Source organism: Syngnathus floridae, chromosome 17, assembly GCF_059516105.1.
Source record: "Syngnathus floridae isolate MCC-2025c chromosome 17, RoL_Sflo_1.0, whole genome shotgun sequence".
In the NCBI taxonomy this organism is placed as follows: Eukaryota; Metazoa; Chordata; class Actinopteri; order Syngnathiformes; family Syngnathidae; genus Syngnathus; species Syngnathus floridae.
The window spans coordinates 6,090,896-6,103,462 of record NC_142429.1 but is presented as its reverse complement, the minus strand read 5'-3'; the positions used below and the strand labels follow the sequence as shown (position 1 = coordinate 6,103,462).

The following is a 12,567-nucleotide window of genomic DNA, read 5'->3' as shown; positions in this document are numbered from 1 at the left end:
TACTATGCTAATATATGTAAATCATGTGTTCAAGAAGCTAAGCCTTCAAAGAATTAAAACAACAGGGAATGTACGCTTACATATATTATTATGATATTAACCTGCCATCATCCAGAGCGCCATTTTGTGTTTACCTTCCTTTAAATCAGGTCACTGTATGAATTCATTAAATATCGCAGCCTTTTTAAAGTTTCACTCGTGAAGAGTGATTGCAAGCTATTGATGAAGACTATCGAGCGGTGTCGGCATCCTGTCTGCTCATCTGTGTACATATCCAAGGTGATGCAATACCACGCAAGCCGAGTTTCTCTGACGCACAGTCCGTTTAGCCTCCAAGATGCACGTAAGTAACAGGAAATGGACCTCTTCGCTGTATGTATTTCCAATTTCCCAGGAAGTAACGAAGCGAATGTTTTATCTGCACTTGAATAACAAGAGAAATGGGACATTCTTTTTGGAATTTGCTATCAATGGAGTGTGTCGAGAAAGCGATGGGGTTGAAAAAAGGCAGACGGATGAGCCGAGAGCTTGCCTTTGTATAATATTACTTACAAGCCAAAATATTAGGGACGTGGCTCAAGTCTAGCGTCCACGATGAAAGGGCCCTCACATCACCAATTTATGCCGAAATTTAAAAAATGCCATGCCTCGCCTCCATTGTCAAAATGCAAGGCCTGACATTTGTCCAAAATGGCAACTTCAAATCAAAATGGCCGACATTCTATAACCCGGGGCTAATTTTTCCCAATTTTTCAGGACTTCAATTTTCTTTTTATTCTGAAATGAAAACCCAAGGAAAACATTCATTTGGTGTCATAGTTTGAACTTAGAAGTATTCATTTTGAGGCATATTTTTCCACCGCGAAGTACTGCCAATGTGTCGTCCTTGTCAATGTTTTGCCCAATGTGCGGGGCCACACACACCTGCATATTTTCCGTCCTACTCAACAGGTGGGTCAACATGGGCCATCGGAGGCAGGCAGGCAGGAGCTTATCTTAATTCTCAGCAAGAGAAAATCCCAGATCCCCTCCACATTGGCCGTGTGTAATCGATGCTGACAGGAAATTCAGCGGAGTACATGAGGGAGCTCGCCAGACGCTTGTGTGCCCTCGCTCGCCACACTTCCAGCAATCAAAGTGTTTGACAGCCCTAACGCGTGTCCAGATAAACATGCATCTTATAAAAAAAAGATGAGGAATAGGATTCAACGCTGAGCAAATGATGACGGACGAGACAGGAAATAAAATCATGGTTGTTTTGCAGATGAATCTACCAAGAACATTTGAGCTGTATGGATTCATCTAAAGAGGCACTTTCAAATGTTTATTTTATTTCACTGTTTTTTTTCCCAAGCTTTTATCTTGGATTCTTCAAACCAAAGTCACTGGCTTGAGGATAGGAAGCGCCAAGCCCCGGAGGAGAGCATATGTAGGCTAGCAGGCGAGCGACACGGCCTATGGCCGCGTATCCAGAACACATTAAAAAGAAACGAGGAGGCTCGAGCCGATCGGTCCTTCAAAGCTGCCCCTGGCGCCGCTCCAGTTTTACGAAAGGCCTTGTTATGCAATTCTACAAGATCTTGGATTCCTCCATGCTTTCATTCATCTCCAACAAAAACAGACTCCAGAGATGCTAAATATGCTAGCAAATAGCATATTTATAGCATTGTTAACAAATACGCTAAAAAGCTCAAAATATCACCGCAAGTAGGTTTGATTGTTCATTATTTGCACCGAACACCTCCAAAATCTTAACGATCCTCTTTTTGTCCTAAACACGTCTTTAGCGGGAATTCTCGTGTGGTCGTGACTAATACGAATGTAAATGAATGGTGGCAGGCTTTTAAAGCAGCACAAAAAGCCCACGTAAGAATTGTTAGCTTATTATAAAGATAAGTGAGAATGCGGTGCTCGCTAATGAGCCCCAATCTTCTCCTTGAGGTGGAAAAAATACATTTTAGTGTCTAACAGATGCATTTTTTAATGGTTTCGGGCGCCGTTATCTTTACACCATGACAAATGTGCTGTTTGCTGTCACGGCTTGAACTCCAATGAGGAAACTTTTTTAATCTCATCTGCTTTTGAGAATCTGATTATTTGGCGGTTAATGAAGTGAAAAATGTGTAAATCTCTTGATGGGATGAGGTAACCAAATAGGAATAAAAAGTATTTGTAATTGCGGCTGTTAGCGTATCGAATCAGCGGCGGGAAGCCGCGACCAATCCGCCGAGACCACAAGCAGCACATTGTCCAACTTTCTTCGCTTTGAAGTTGACGATACAGTCAAAGCAAAAACGTACCACTCGAACACACCAGTCGGTATTTTTAGGAAGAGCGGCGCAACGCCCATGCGGCTGCTTTGAACGCAGCCCACACATCTTTTTTGAAAAAAAACGTATTTCCATTCAGTGCGGCAATTAAGTCGAAGGAGTTTTTTTTATTCAATCTTAAACAGGTGCAGCACATTGAAAATTCAAGTCAGGAAAATTTCAAGGTGCTCAGTGTGTATTTTTAGACGGCTGTTTTATGAAAATTACTGCTCTGTGTAATGCATATTTTCAGTATCCACCGATACCAAGTAACCGATACCATAAGTAGATTTGATTTGTAAAATCTGCCAAAATAGCGAAAAACATTAATTAGATGATAAAAGTGATTTTGTTACTGCATTAGTTTCAGGTAATTCTCACCACGGCCAGCGTATATTGGCACTATCTTCACCATCGGAGCAGAGCTTATTGCCGGAATCCTTCAAGAGCGCAAAAGGGAGATTAGGGGGAGGGAGGGAAAGGAAAAGACCTCCATTTTTAATTAAAAGTCGAGCGACACGGACTTGTCGCATCGGGCATTTAGCTGTAAATCAGATTAAGCCGAGAACGATACACTTAGTCAAGCTTGCACCTTCTAGAATACGACTCGGCATTTTAGCATCATCCTTAAATGCAGCAATGTGGATCAGCGAGGCGGTCAAAGATTAATTTTTTTAATCTGGCTCATATCCGTCAAAGAGACGATCAGTTTATAGGCTTTGATGATGTCGCTATTATGAAGCTAATTTAACATTAGTTGAGGAATTTGCCACCATGATTGCCATGTAGACTTTTCCATGTAATCTCGGAGGAAGAACACCTGGAAGGCCTGACGATCCGCCAGCGCGGATCCTGCCTCTCTCTTTCCCTCCCCGCGGGCCATCACCGGGCTGAGATGATTCGCCGTGAAAGGCGGCACCGTGCGATGAGGCGACAACAGGTGGAGCGTCAGATTGAAGCTCGGCAGCTGGGGACGGGGCGACGCTCTCGCCAGCTGTCGCTTCCGATGGTGAGCGTTCAAGGACGCGTGGTGAGATTTTTCCGGAGCTATACCTTAAATGTGCTTAAAAATTGCTGAGATTGCATTTGGACGGGCTGCCTGACAATTTTAGTGACAACAAGTTGGGGGTGGTTATATGGCTCATTGGGGTGATTAAATTTTCTTTTTATTGGATTGTGCAAGTTTATTAAATCAAGTGAGGTTTCACAATGCGCAACAGTTGGACTCCGGAGAATAGGAATGAATAATCTGCATAATCTTGAAGCCTTGTGTCAAGTATTCAGCAACGTCGCCCCAGCGTGAGCGTCTTGCTACTCGAAGATCTGTTCATGGTGTGAATGCTCACACTTTTTTTCCCATTTGATTTTATTAAAAGACACGACTAGCATGGCTTCAAGTTTGAACGCAGTTGCCATGGCGACGTGGTGTCCCTATCAACATACTTGGCCTCACTTGACGGTCTTGTAACGGTCGCGGGCGGTGAAAAATGAAGCCATTACAGTGGAGCCGCAGGAAAGTGAATTGTGAGCCGGGCATATGATAAGCACACGTGATTAAGAGGCGCGACTTGAGACTAAACGAGGAGAAAAAAAAAAAAGACCCCGATGGAAAATCTTTAAAAGGGGGACATATGGGAAATTGAAATTTTAATTATCCCAGGCCACCTGTCAAGTGAGAAATTCAAGTAAATATTGTTTTCCGCCGAAATGTGTCTGCTAGTGAATTGTGTTTCGGAATGTGTCTGCTGCATGCGCCACATGAACTTATCGCAATAACTTGGTAATGAAGTGCCAGCTAGGTATGATAAAATAAATCCCAGTATTTTTATGGAATAAGACACCTGGGAGCTCTTTTTCATTGTGAAAAAAAATACTGTCCTCCTTAAAGCTTTTAAGTTGGATGACAAAGGAGGGGGGAGGGGCATAGTATTCGTTGCCCAAAGTTCACTTTGATGACCACAAAGGGAGTTGTCAGCAGGTTTTTGCAAAGGGCCGGACATATGGCTGCCCAAATTATTGATGAGTCAGCCTGTGGTGTCCCGCCCGCTCTTTAAAGCGCTCATCTCCTCATTAAACGCGTCTCGACTCAATGCGTCCTCTCTGATGTTCCCACCGTGACTGATGAAGGCCCAGCGGTGCTTCAATAATGCAGCCACCGCCTCTCTTAGTTGACGCGTTTACTCAACTGACAGACTGTCAAGAAATTTGGGGAAAAAACGACTTTTTTTCATGGAACAATCGTAAAAGAACAATAATGAGAAGTTATTGTTTTATATAAATGTCCCATTATTTTCAGATTGCCCTCTCTGCACTGGTAGAATGAAATAGAATTCTAATAAACAAGAAGTTTATAAGTACCAAAATTGCTCATTTGCTAGTCGAATGAAAACAGCAGGGGCCCCAAAGTTGAACTCTGTGGAACGCCATTGCAAAGTAGGGCAGAGTAGGACTCACAGCAACCAAGGTTAACACAAAAATAGAATCTCAATCACTCTGGAGCACGACCAATAATGCCGACCTGGTTCTGTAAACGAGAATACTGTGGTCCAAATTATAGAATCCCACAGTTAGGTCCAACAAAACCCGACATATTAGCCAGAAGAATGTCATTAAAATCTGGTAACCGGGATGATTCTGTGTAACGCATCCTTTTAAGACCTTTAAAAGTCTCGACCCATCAATCCAGTGTGAATAACCCAGAATTGGATAGGCCCATTTTGGCCCGGCACCATTTCACCCCATTTTGGGTTACTGTTAACCCAGCACTTTCAAGAGTGCATTGATTTGTCCTTTTGCCCCGTGTCTCTCTTTGTCCGTTGATTTTTCTTCACGGGAACAATAGCCTGCCACTTCTCAAGTCGTGGATGCATTCTGCTGTCCATCAAACCGCACCGTATATTGAGACCTGGCCGGACTCAAAGCAATCACTTCGAGTTCAAACTGTGTGACAACGCTTGGCGTCGCTGACGCCGAGGCAGATTACAAGATGACCTTCAGCCGGCATCAGAGTGGTAGTCCGAGCCCGCTCCTCTGATTGCGCCTGCTACCCTTGACTTTCACTTCAGAGCGGCAAATGCTCAGAGGAGCGTTTCTTCACCCGCTAAGGGGCTAAGCGAGCCAGCGCAGCCCAAGCAGCATCTCAATCTTCTCCTTGGCACCCAAAAAAAAAAAAAACCTGGAAGCTATGAGTAAACCTGTGAAGGTAGTTTGGATTGAATAGTGACCATTTCAATGCTACATAGTATATCTAGCTAGCTATAGCTGCCTCCTGAGGAATGAAGTATTGATTTCAACGACGAGTCACCTAATGACCCATTGGAGAGCTGTAAATATTCTCGCCTGTCAACTCCAAAGCTATATTCGTTAGCTCCCGGGCATTTCTTCTCATTTGCGTCCCAAACGTATCCAGAACATCTCTTCCAAGCGCTTTGGCTAATCTTTGCGTGTGTCCTCAGGTGTTTGACTTTGTTGCCAGCCGCTTTGTTTGCGTTTCTGGCGTTTCATGTTGACAGTTTCAGAAAATTCGAAATTACACGGCATTACGGCGACAGGAGATAATCGCCCACGCCGGCCAAATGCGAAGCGCTGCCATCGCCGCACATTTGAATGTTTGCACATCGGGCCGCTAATTCATTCGTGCCCTTTTGCTGTTACATTGATGAATAATTAATGAGCTTGTTTTGATTGACCGGATAAGATGATGAGATGAAGTCGCAAAGAGTTTGAGATGTTTGAGCGACGGCGTTGTCACACGGAGGCGGCTGCGGAAATTTAGTGTCCATTTGTACAAAAGTCTTCTTGTATGGAAACTACTTGTCATTCAGTCAACGTTGATCAACAGAAAACTAGCGAGCTCCTTAGCTTCCCCTAAAACTAATAGCCCCTAGCTGCCAGTCGATTTTAAAATAAATGGAGCAGTCGATAGTAGCTAGTGGAAATGAAAAAGGAGGTCAGCCATTTTGTTGTAGTCATCTCGTCTTGTGTTTAACAACGCTTAACTTCTTTTTACACTTAGATTTTTTTTAACACTAGGATAGTGACAAATTATTGTTATTTGGAATACAACTTGAGGTTCTACATTCAATAACCTCTGCGACACTTTGTGTTCTGGAATAAAGCCCAAAAAATAATGCTGATTCATTGTGAGGTTTCTGAGGAAAGAGCGTAGGGGCAAAGTGGAAGAAAAAAAAAAGCATACCCTTGCTTTTTTTTTTTTTTTTGCTTTATTTTGTCATTTCAGCTTTTATCTCCACGCTTTATTAGATAATGGAGAGCCTGAGCCTTCTCTGTTGCGCCTCCCCCGGAATGTAAAAAGTTGCAGTCAATGGTGGTTCATGTGTGGTGTCTTCAGGCAAAACGTGTGGGCAGCATTATTGATTGAACGCTATCCTTCACCCTTCGCACTTAGAACCATAGTCATGGTCAAGGTTCTGTTTGACATGCATCTATCCATTTGTCCTCGGTGTTATATATTTAATACAAAGCTCTATGGTTCAATTATAAAATTCCTGGGGCAGATTGGTAAATCCTGAGATTTCTGCCTAGTAACAAGAACCATCGCTGCCAGTGCGGCCCAACATATCGCACATGCCAGAAACTTTTGCTCGACAAACTAGATTACCGACCAATCCAAACTTGTTATGCTCCCTCTGAGGCTCATTTCTGGACTTTGGCGTCCTCGCACCAGTGGTTAATCAAGCATACTCACGTCACATGGGACGCCGGAGGTGATGCAACAGCAGCTTCGTCAAACAGCGCCGTGAAGTTTTACGCTTTGCAAGGCGTGTGTTTGTGTGTGTGCGTGCCATGCTGTCGTTCCGTATGTCTCCCAGCAAGGGTCCCTTTACACATTGTTAGCCGTAGAACAACAACATCTCCTCCCGAACTACACGGTAGTCATTAGTTAACAAGTACAATAAGCACAGCGATGACTTTTGTTGCTTTAATTTGTAACAGGTGCAAGAAAATGGAATGTTGTTGTCATCAAGTTGTGGACACACAATTGGCTCCCAAGGTGTCCAAATACTTTACCTTGTTTCCCCCACAATGAAAATTAAATTAGAGCCTCAAGATGGACTTAAATAGTGTGACTGAAGGCAACAGGATGCAACAATCTGACAAGAGAACAACAGCCGCATGTCTGCCGTTGCCATAGTGACCACCGATTGTCTTCTACAGTGTTTTTAATATCGTTGGAGCGACGTTGAAGTTACTCTAGTATTTAACGCAAATAAAGTCTCTTGTGTTTGCACAGAATTTTGCTTTGATTATATGCTAGGACACTTTTCTGGTGCTAGCGCTACCACTGTTGCTAACGTGAGTATGCTAACGTTAAGATTTTTCAGCATAGAATTGCAGCCTCACAATCAGGCTGACAGAGATTTGATGATGCCTAACACAGTGCTGTTAGCATCTCGCATGGCATTAGCTTAGCATCATTAGCGTCCATCCACATTACCTGTCAATCAAATGTCAAGCTGCTCTGGTTGGCTTGTTTACTGATTTGTGTAATTAACAAACATGGAACACGTAAGCGTGAAGTTGCATGGGGCGCTACACAATTCTTCCTTTAGCGTTTTGTCACGCTCTGTCAGAGTTTTAGATACTCCCGTCCAGGTCATCCAAAGAAATGTGTCATTCGCGATTGCCATTCTCGCTTAATAAGGTCGGCCACGCTTCCCAAAGCGCCGTCCCCTCAGGAAATCCGTCTCCCTCAAACAGCAATTTATCCAATTTATTTTTTTTTTAAACCGTCACGAGAAGCTGTAATTCTCTCGGTATCCTCGGCACGATCTCTCTGCCTCTCCTTCCACAAAAGAGCGAGCTCAAGCAAGATGCATACAAAATAGCTGACTCAATCATCCAGCTGCATAATCAAGATAAGGGAGATGAGGGGTGGGGGTGAGGGGGTGGGTGGAAGTGTGAGAAGAAGACAAAAAAAAAAGTTGCGAGTGAAAGCGACCGACACAAGTTGTGACTCATCATCCTGTCCGAATCGTTTGGAGCAACTTGCAGGATTTCACTTTAAGATGCTCTGGAAAATAAACAGTAAAATCAATCCGTCTCGAGGTTTTTACGCAAGTGCCGGCTCCTCCAGCGTTGCGTTTCCAAAGACAGATGGCACGAAGGCTGCAAAATCCTCAGCTTATCTGCCAGTGAGCTCCACGCACGGTCGACTGTAATGACCGCACAGTCTAATAGAATAGATTAAGGCCATACATAGGCAGTGGCTAATCATTGTGCATTTGTTTAGCATTTTGGCATCATGCTTTTTTTCATCATAAAACCTCCCATGTTGCTTTGTTAAGCCGCAAAACAACTTTTTATTCCGCAGTCAAAGCAATAGAGGCCAAATAGACGGCGGAGCTGTCCGTGGTGCTGAATGCAAACTTAGAGCGCAGAGGCGCAACTTGGGGTTGCGTTTGTTTTTTTTTTTTAAGAGGGGGGGTGCACGACCACTTCACTCACCACTCAACATTTCCAGAGCACATTGAAAAGAAGCACGCTTGTTGCATTCAAGTCTCAAAAGAGAATGGGTTCCTACCTGTGCTCCTCAGCCTTGTGTCATCGTGCTCAAAAAGAAGCTTCCGGGTTCCCCAGGTGGGCACCAACATCCACGTTTATTCTGATGATGAATTTGAATGAGTCTTTATTGTGAGCGCTCAGCGTGGCTGGAGCTCCATCGGCGCTCCTCGCTTACAGCTGAGCGAAGCGGCTCGCTCGGGCTGCTTCTTTCTATCCGCCGAGACAGCCAGCGAGGGAGGGGAAGGGAGGGGGGAGGCGGGCCAAAGGAGGAAGTGTGTGTGTGTGCTGTGTGGGGAAGTGTGAGTTTGTGTGGGAGGGATGAAGGGTGGAAGAGAGGAAGGGAGGCTGCTGTCAGGAGAGAAAGAGAAGTGCCCGTTTTTGGCCCAGCCCGACGTAAAAGCTGTAAAGCTCCTAACGAGATTGCCCCGAAAGGGCTCAGCCCCCTTGGCCCCCCTTGCCACACCCACTTAAATGAAGTCAGGAGACAGATGATGTTCCTCTAGGTTCATAAGGAAGCCATGTGACTTTATGTTGTGTGAATGAGCTAATCGAGTCAACTTTGCCTTTATAGTCGCTGATATTTGGGTGGAAATATAGTTTGATGGGGGATTATTTTTTTCTTAAGTAACAAATAAAGTTTTCAAGTGGTTTTAATGGTACCAGAAAAATCTATAAACAAATAAAATAATTCACATAATATATACTATATATAATATAGTAAATTTATATTTATAATTTAATACATTTATATTTATTTATATTATATTTATAATATAAAATCATATATTATATAAAATTATATAAAAATTTATATGATATTATACTTATTATGTTGTACATATTATATTATTTGATACATCACTAGAGACTCCAGATTTCTCACAGCTGCAAAAGGGATCATAGGATTGCCATATTGTCCTAACTGTTATGTATTTAATGATATTAATAACTGCTCATATCACTAAATATACATCTTGCAATATATCACCATCACTATAATTAAATCAAGAGTCACAGTGTGACGGCGGTGGTCCATAATTCTCTGGGCTTAAATAGACATGCGGGGGTGGGGGGTGGGGAGCAAAGTGGCAGAGCCAGCTGCAAAGGTCCACCATATTTCACCAAACAAGTCAATTCGTGTTCCATGTGATGGAAGATCAATACATGTCAGTGATAAATTGCCAAATAGCAGAAGCTGCCGCATGGAGGAGAACACATATGAGGGGTGGCTCGAGAAGATCTGGAAGCGGACGCTCCTCTTTGAGGGGGAGGATGTGTGTACGTGCACGTCTGCTTGTGTAATGAACTTGGCAGCGGCTTTGGGGACTGCGGCGTGGTGGAAGTAGATGCGCCAAGCGTGGACGCGGCGCAGAGCGGCCACGCTGAATGTCTCCCGCTTTCTAATATCCTCGCCGCTTACGCTGTAAAGCCTCGGCGGACCGGAGGCCGCATTAAAAGATAGCCCGGAAGATGGCGAGCGTTAAAGGCCTTGGCTTGGAAAGTCGAGGAATAATACGTCTACTTCGGCTCGCTGATGAAATATTTATTGTTGGAACACGCTTCAAGTGAGCTTGGTAGAGAAGAACCGCAAGTTTGACCAGGTCACGGAAATATCTGAAGCGGCTCACGGTGAGGTACGATTGTCCACCTACAGCCACTCTAATGTAGATAAATATATACTCATTTAATATGCTCAGAGTACAAAAAAACATGAAGATAAATGTTAGTGATCACTTGAAAATTGTGGATCTTCAGCCAGCCTTGCCTCCAAATCATGCTCGTAAAATCTCTGTCCGAATTGGTATAATTTATCATTCCAGTACGTAATTTCCTCTGCAAGTGTATAATATCGAATCATATGTCCCCCTAAAAACTGGAATTCAAACCGAACCCATCCGTCCGACTTGGACCCGCCTCTGAATAGGCGATAATGCAACGAAATGAAGTCCGAGCGGGTCGGGGGCGCGGTGAAGAAAAAGCAAAGCGGATAGGCGGAATGAATTATTTAAATCCTTCATTCAGTGGCTAAGCCAATTTGGATAGCGGAGGGAGGTAACGACGCCGGCGATAATTCAGAGGCGGGGACGACGGGGGCGAGCGCAGGGATGATTTAATGGAATATCTGCTGTCAGTGAAGTATGGCGCATCCGAAAGGAAGGAGGAATGGAGAAGATAGGAGCCATATTTTTAGGATTGTCCAGCACACAGGCTAGGCCAAAAATTCCGTTCCAGCGGTGTCGAATTTATCGGAGCAGAAAGATAAACACGTCCGCGACTTCAAATCAGCATTGTGATGAAAAGCCAACGTGTCAAATCAGAGCAGAGGAAAGAAAGAAATACGGACACGGGGCGTCTGCACGACCTGCGGCGTAATTACTGAAGATGTTTCTGAGTCGAAGGCTTGATTTGCATAGAGCGCGGCGCCCGATTAGGTCACGACACGGATCTGGCGCCGTCAACCTTGGCGGAAGTGTAATTTGCATGCATTTGAATATGTTGACAGTGTGGAATGCACTGATGAGGGAGGAATTCATCTCCTGGTTACCCGCTGAAAGGTCTTCAAAAGGCCATGAAATAGACGCTGAGCTAAGTGTTTGGGCAATGCCGAGAGGGCGGGCCTTGAATGAAGATTGTGGAAAGTTGCTTGACCAGCTCTCAGTGAGAATTTTCTATCTATGGTGGATTTACATTAGGGAAGTCCCCCCCCCCCACTGTTACAAACAAGTTGAATGTGAGAAAAAGTTCTTTTAGTCAGAAGGTATCTCATCACACACACACCAAAAAAACAAAAAAGCCAGTGTTGCTTTCAGGCGTTCCCGCTTTGTCATGTTTTCTGTGAAGCTATCTGACAGCAGCAGCAGAGGAATGAGATCCGAGCGTGGGCTAATTCGCCGTGGGGGGGAGGGGCCGGGGCCGGTCCGTCTCGGCGTGACCGTCGGGATAAACACACCACCTACACTAAAAGCCTCACAAAAGACACGCCAAGCGCGTTGCAGTCGCCGTGGTGCATGCGGCCAGCCTCGCTGCGCTCCGGCCACGGCGAAATGAGCAATGCTTTGTAACGACGGAGCGTCTGAAAATAACACGCCGCTGCTTTCAGCGCTCCCCGCTGAGCCACTACGGTTTGAGTTCGCTCCCCTTCCCAGTCTTGCTTATAAATAACACACTCGTATTGATACTTTTACACAGAATATACAACCGGGCAGATAGATATGTATAATTAAAACAACCTAAGTGGATGTTTGTCTAACTTTTTGTTTTTTGAAAGGGTAATACTACTTCTGGATTCCATTAACTGGGAGTCAAGAGGTAGCGAAGGGATGCGCCTATATATTTTACACACCACCTTCCAAAATATGCATAATTCACAAGCTTGTACAACCTTGTCGTCGGCGCGTTCCACCGGGAAGAGCGCTTCGAGAGCCTGTGAGTGTTGCTCGCTCCAAAATAAGCCGGCGTGATGTCACTCGTTGAGGTCACCGAGACATTTCGTCATCTGGTGCTGCTTTTAGTGTACCGTGCAAGAACCATTACGGCTGAGGTTTTCTTTGTAATATGTACGGCGTGCCCTCACGAGTTCAAGCATGTTAAATATTGCATTTTTGGGATCGTAGTTAAAACAAAATGACTGTGTTTTTGATATAACATTCTACTTACATAGAGTAATTACTAAATTAAAAAGCATTCAAAGGAATAGAAATGTTTATGTCACATTTTCTACTTGAATGCGCTA

General features: G+C 44.2%; 2 protein-coding genes across 2 annotated transcripts in view; one reads left to right on the top strand and one right to left on the bottom strand.

Annotated features, from left to right (window-relative positions):
* elfn1a (extracellular leucine-rich repeat and fibronectin type III domain containing 1a) overlaps positions 1-9,227 on the bottom strand; it is a 43,436-nt gene extending 34,209 nt beyond the window's left edge. The window contains exon 1 of the mRNA XM_088357372.1: positions 8,854-9,227. The gene's annotated coding sequence lies outside the window, so the exon portion shown is untranslated. The remainder of the gene's footprint in view (positions 1-8,853) is intronic.
* psmg3 (proteasome (prosome, macropain) assembly chaperone 3) overlaps positions 1-12,567 on the top strand; it is a 57,440-nt gene that overhangs the window by 27,250 nt on the left and 17,623 nt on the right. The window lies entirely within an intron of this gene.